The following is a 6,753-nucleotide window of genomic DNA, read 5'->3' as shown; positions in this document are numbered from 1 at the left end:
CTGTAAATTCTGCTTCCACATAGTTTTAGCCATTTCTCACACCTCTCAATTCTTTTTCACTTCTGGACTGCCTTCCCCAATGATTCTGTTGCTCAATTCCTCCTTCTGAACAGTCTTGCCCACTGAGCTTTTCAACTTCCCCTTGATTACAGAACTGTGCAGCCAAGAGATCTACAGATATTTGCAGCAGCAACTCAGAAGCTTCAGCCTCTTCACACGTTTCTACTATTCACACCCAAATGTACAGGGAGTGCAGAATTATTAGGCAAGTTGTTCAATAATAAAATTATTCCTCAAAAATACAACAACCATGTTCTCAATGAACCCAAAAAACTCATTAATATCAAAGCTGAATGTTTTTGGAAGTAGTTTTTAGTTTGTTTTTAGTTTTAGCTATTTTAGGGGGATATCTGTGTGTGCAGGTGACTATTACTGTGCAGAATTATTAGGCAACTTAACAAAAAACAAATATATACCCATTTCAATTATTTATTTTTACCAGTGACACCAATATAACATCTCCACATTCACAAATATACATTTCTGACATTCAAAAACAAAACAAAAACAAATCAGCGACCAATATAGCCACCTTTCTTTGCAAGGACACTCAAAAGCCTGCCATCCATGGATTCTGTCAGTGTTTTGATCTGTTCACCATCAACATTGCGTGCAGCAGCAACCACAGCCTCCCAGACACTGTTCAGAGAGGTGTACTGTTTTCCCTCCTTGTAAATCTCACATTTGATGATGGACCACAGGTTCTCAATGGGGTTCAGATCAGGTGAACAAGGAGGCCATGTCATTAGTTTTTCTTCTTTTATACCCTTTCTTGCCAGCCACGCTGTGGAGTACTTGGACGCGTGTGATGGAGCATTGTCCTGCATGAAAATCATGTTTTTCTTGAAGGATGCAGACTTCTTCCTGTACCACTGCTTGAAGAAAGTGTCTTCCAGAAACTGGCAGTAGGACTGGGAGTTGAGCTTGACTCCATCCTCAACCCGAAAAGGCCCCACAAGCTCATCTTTGATGATACCAGCCCAAACCAGTACTCCACCTCCACCTTGCTGGCGTCTGAGTCGCCCTGGAGCTAGGCCTGAGCCCAAGGGCAAGCGTCTGGTGGCTAGGCCTTTGTCCATGGGGCCCGGTCGGGCACAGCCCGAAAAGGTGACATGGGCCCATCCTCCTGCAGGAGGAGTTCCTGGCAGACCAATCCTCAGCTACCAAGATTGGCAATCTGGAATGGATAAAAATAATACTATTATGAACAGTGGTTAACACAAGCACTGTCCTTGGTACAGAAGAGTGGTCACTCAGTATGTGTGCCAGCACAGTGGCACAATAATTAAGATACTGGTTTCAAATCCCTGGCTTATTTCCACAGCCCACAAAACTGTCCAGGTAATGTGGTTCAAAGATGTGACCACATCAAGACCAAATCTTTGACTAAGCTCTGTTTCAAGTCCAGGATTTCATTCTCCACCTTGAGACAGATTTGGGTATTAAAATTAATTATTGCTTTAATAACTTCAAAAATAACCTTAATTTGTTCCAGTGATTGTTTTTTACTGGCCACCATTTTATGAGGAATGTAAAAGTGGTGGCCTCACAGTATTGTGTTCAGCTTCTCTGCAGTCAAGCCAGATAAGTGGCTTCTCACTGCAGAAGGCCATTGGTCTAAGCACAAAAACCAAATTCAAAGCTTTAGTTCATAATTTCAGTTGCTTTAAATATTTTCCCTATAGTGATGTTAAGGCAAACAATAAATCTTCTTGCAAGTCATCTTGATGCACTACACATAGACAAGAAAGCCTAATTTCCACATCTGTGAACACATAAACATAAATTGTATATCATAAGGATGGACCTAGTAAAAACATTTTCAGCTGCCTTATCAGTTTGCACCTTGCCCAGCTTTAGCAGCTGCAGCTTCCAGGCATATGTCCTTTATTTCTCTCCAATATCTAATGGCATTTCCACCCCTTGGTAATAGTATTAGCTACTAGATATGAAGCCTTCAAGGCAGAAAGTTTAACCGAGTTAAGGGCTTGCATTTGTGGACACCATTCCTTAAGCAAAAAGAAGAGTTATTTCTGGCCAACATATAAACAAGAATCTTGGGATACTGGAGTAAGGGCATAACTTACTGTCCTTTTGTGTGATGGAGATGTGTTGAGAAAGTACCACAGAAAACAATGTGAAGTTTCAAATAGGATAGGCTCAATTTTCAGCTGTTAGCCTCTGTTATAATAGATAGGTGGCAGACTACTACCTACTGGGATTCTGCAATTTCTATTTCTATTCCTGGATAAAGACAAAGGAGAAGTTGGGCGTCAACTGCCAACTTTTTTCTTTTTTGTTAATATGATATTACTTTGATATTGATAAGTTATTACTTTGGTAATTGAGTTCTAATAACTTGTACATTATATAAATATATTTAAATTACCACATTATTAGATCTTATTTCTTAGTTCGAGTTGACAAGGTCTCTCCAAATGTCTTTAGAATACATCTGTTGACAGAAACATACAGAGATGGATTTGCTGGTATGTTTCTGACCATTGTCTTCCTGCATAACTGAAGTGCACTTGAGCTTCAGAGCCAGAACATTCAGGATTTTTTGGTAGAGAGCATAATAATTAACTTAGGGATTAATGAAGTATTCTGATAGTGATTGAAATTGTGATTCATCATTAAAATGTTCACTTGCGAATATGGGAAAAACCTTTGTGTTATTTTGGTCACCAGTGGTTTTTGCCTTAGAACTTTTCCATGGATGCCCTTTTTGCCCAGTGTCTTTCTTACTGTTGAATGTTGAACATTGACCTAAACAGAAAAAAAGTGAGGCCAGTAGTTGTGTAAATGTTGTTCTGGGTTCTTTTGTGACATCCTGAACGAGTTGTTAATGCACTCTGAATAAGATTTGGTACCACTCCTGAAAAGGTTCTCCACAGTTTCAGGTTTCCTCTATTTGTAGATAATAGGTCTCGGCCTGGTTTGCTGAAGTCCCAAAGTTTTAGAGATGGCATCGTAACTTGCTACACTGGTGCTAAATGCCTCCCACAAGGCTGTCAGACCCACAGCCTGTACAGCTGGTGCCAACCTTGGTTTAAATGATGGAAGATCTGGCAGCTATGCATCAGAAGCAGGCAGTGGCGGACTTGAGGCAGCAGGACCTATTGCAGCCTCAGGCTAGCAGCACACTGAAGGCAATATTTAACTGGCTCCTCTTCCCATGGATGCAAGGCTCAAGGTACGTGAGGCCCGTGGAAACAGACGAGAAATTTTTCACTGGAGTTTGCCCTCAAGCAAATGTTGACATTGAGATGATGGCCAAATGGTATTTTGCAATGAGTGGGACAGAATTTTTCAATTGAGTTGTGACACTTCCAATGGGGAAGAAAACACCCAGCTGTTGGTTCCAAAGAGCTGTCAGGAATAATTTTCCAGGCAACTCATTATACCATTGTCTCATTACCTGATGGCTGTGACTGTTACAGGTCATCACTTGAGTTGACAAACTGTTTTCAGACAGTGCTCCTGGGCCCTTGCAGTGATTTCTTTGACAGAGTCATGCCTGTTTTTAAGGGCCTGAAGATGACAGCCATCCAACACCGATTTTCTGCCTTGTCCCTTGAACACAGATTTCAGCAGATTCTCAAAATCTTTTGACGATACAATCTTATGCTGAACGTTCATTTTAAATTGTTCCACAATCTGTAGACAGCTTTTTGCAAATTAACGAATCTCTACTCAAATTTATTTCTAAGAAACACAGTCTCCCTAAGATGCTCTTTTTATACCAGTTATGCCGACCAGTTTTCAGTTAGCCTGATTAGTTGCCAAATGTTCCTCCAGCTGTTTCTTTTAAGTATCACTTACTTTTTCAGGCTTGTTGCCTCTATCCCAACTTTTGGAGAAATGTTGCTGGTATCAAATTCAAAATGAGCTAATATTTTATAAAATGGACATGTCCAAGTTTGTGAATATGATTGTTGAATTGAATTAAGTTGAAGTGTTTTAAGTGTTGCGGCTCAACCAACCAATGGCCGCGGCAGGCTAAACATGAGGACACAGATGACGCGCAACAATAAACGCATAAAATACACTTCTGTATCATTTGCTCCTTTTATTCCACATGCAACTGTCCACTATACAAATCGAGGACATGGGATTAACAAATGCACAGACTGCACAAACAAATAACTGCAACTCAATAATAACTGCACTAACTACTAAATCAAATTACAACTTGGTCTATGGTATCAATTAGTGCACAAATATACAAAACCATCAAGTTACAGTTAAAATACATCAAATCATTCAAGCTGCGCTCAAGCTGCAATCAACAGAAAGTTTTGCCTCCTGCTCACCCTACCTTTCTGCTCATCAACATCAGGTGAAGTGAACAGGTGAGTGCAACCACATTTATTATCTACCACACCCATGAGACACACCCAACACCCATGCACCAATATAGTGAGTCCATTTAAACCAACCCACTTAGTCAGACGGAAACCACTCATATGGCTCCTACATTAAGAATAAATGACCTAATGATCATTAGTTGAGAGTTCCAAGTCTTCTTTAATATGGCAAATTGCTGACATGTAAACATTGGTATAATGAAAATTTAATTGAAGTCCCAAGTTTCAGCTTTAATTTAAGGGGGGGGTAATAAAAAAATTGAATTAACTTTTCAGGAATCTTTACTGTAACCACTTGGTTACATTGGTCAGTGTATTTTTCCTTTTTAAAAATCCACCAGGTTGTTGATTTGACCATTATAATTTTTCGTTTTTCTTTGATAGGTTTTTTTGCTTTATAATGACATTCGTTTTGGATCTTATATTGAAAGTTCCAGTGAGCAAAGGGACAGTTAGTGTAAGTCTTTTATCTGTTTAATGTGGAATGGCATAGCAAGGTGAAACACCTCACCTGGCCATGATATGTCTTCTTAGTCAATTGTCCAATTATTTTTCACTCCCTATAAACTGGGGACCATATAATTCAGAAAATGTCTGTAATTTCAAAACAATTGCAATCCTTTTGTTAAAGCTCATTAAGTCTGCAATTCAATCACGTCTTGATCAGTGTTCCCTCTTGTGAAGTAGTCAGATTCGAACGTCAAGGAAGGTGGTAGGGAAGCAGACTACGCAAACATTTCAGGTTTCAAGAGGTGAGCAATTTATTTACAGTGAACTTAATTTAATGTGTAACTTAACAAAACTTCCCCCAAATTAACTCAGTTAACAAAACTCAACAGACCATGGCTCTGGTAACACAGCTCACCTCTCCTCTCTCTTGAATCTGGTAGAGACTGGCTTTAAATAGGGCCATCAATTTCCCTTCACTTAGCCCAGCCAGTACCACTCTCTCAAACTGAGGGATCTAAAGCTCTACAAAGATGATTAAAAAGACACAAAATCTCTTCACACTTTTAATATGCACGTTTACACAACTAAATAGCAGTATTAATGAAAAGAAAAACATTCAACAAATCCCTTTAAACCTTAACACAAACAAAAGGAAGCGTTTCTATTGACAAAGAAACCCCTCCACTTGGTTTGACCTGCTGATGTCATGTGTGACATCATCAGGACTTTAAAATGAGGAAATGCTAGGCAGTTGTTTCCCCACACCTGACCCTCATGAAAAATGAAAAGACAGAACAAAGTAAGTATGAACAAATGACTTAATCTGTAACATAATAAAATATAAAGAAACATCTACCTGAGTATTTGCCTTAATTTGCAGAATGTTTGATTTGCCGGCAACAAAACGCTTACACAAACAAACCCGGGATAGTGAGTGCAGCAATGTTACTTGACAAATAGCAAATCATAGCAAATACATAGAAACAGAATAATGTGCATAATGTGCAAAAAAAAGGTCAACACATATGGGACAAATGGAGAGTATTGCAACTGCTCATCCCCTTTGTCACACCTCTAATTTTTCATGTGTCTGAGCGAACACACAAACTCCCTGAGCGTCCCTTGGACCACTGTGAGCGACATCAGACGTGTGCACTGTGGTCACGCCAGCATCGAATCATCCAAGTTACATGGTTTATTAAAATAATCAAATTACAGCATTTATGTTAGACTACTTTTAATTAACTGCTTTAGCCCACTTACAATGACAATTTTAAAAAATCTTGTTCATGACCTGTGTAGTATGTTAACACTACTGGAAGTAAAAAATAACTTGAACTCCAATTTTGAAAACGCAAATTTCTTTTCTTTTTTTTTTTGTATAAAGCTCTGACTTGTATTATGAGTCTGTGGTCTGGGAGAGAGTCCTGTAACTCTCTGTTTGCAAAATACAGTATATAATGACCAATGTTGGGCAATTAATTATATAGTTACTTCTTCAAAAAAGAAACCGAGTTTTGCAAACGACAAAGTTTTTTGCAGCTGTTTACCTAAAAATGCATCCAAGGCATTTTTTAAAAATAAACATTTCAAACTATTTACAGAACAATCAGGTGTTCTGCATCAAATCTGATGTCACACAAATTATTTGTGGCACAACTACACAAGATTTGCGCTAAACGTCGCAAATCTCTCACATCTCAAAACACCACCGTCACTCCTAAAACCTCCCCCTTCCTAAACAACTAAATGCCATTTTGCCATATCATTTTTTGATTGGTGACATGTTACATTTTTCGACCAATAGGAAAGGGTGGGGGTTTTTTTGGTTTTGTTTTTGCTCACAGGTGGAGAGTGCTGTCGAGCACTTTCC

The sequence above is a fragment of the Maylandia zebra genome, linkage group LG9 (assembly GCF_041146795.1).
Source record: "Maylandia zebra isolate NMK-2024a linkage group LG9, Mzebra_GT3a, whole genome shotgun sequence".
Taxonomy (NCBI): Eukaryota; Metazoa; Chordata; class Actinopteri; order Cichliformes; family Cichlidae; genus Maylandia; species Maylandia zebra.
This window is presented reverse-complemented; position numbering follows the sequence as displayed.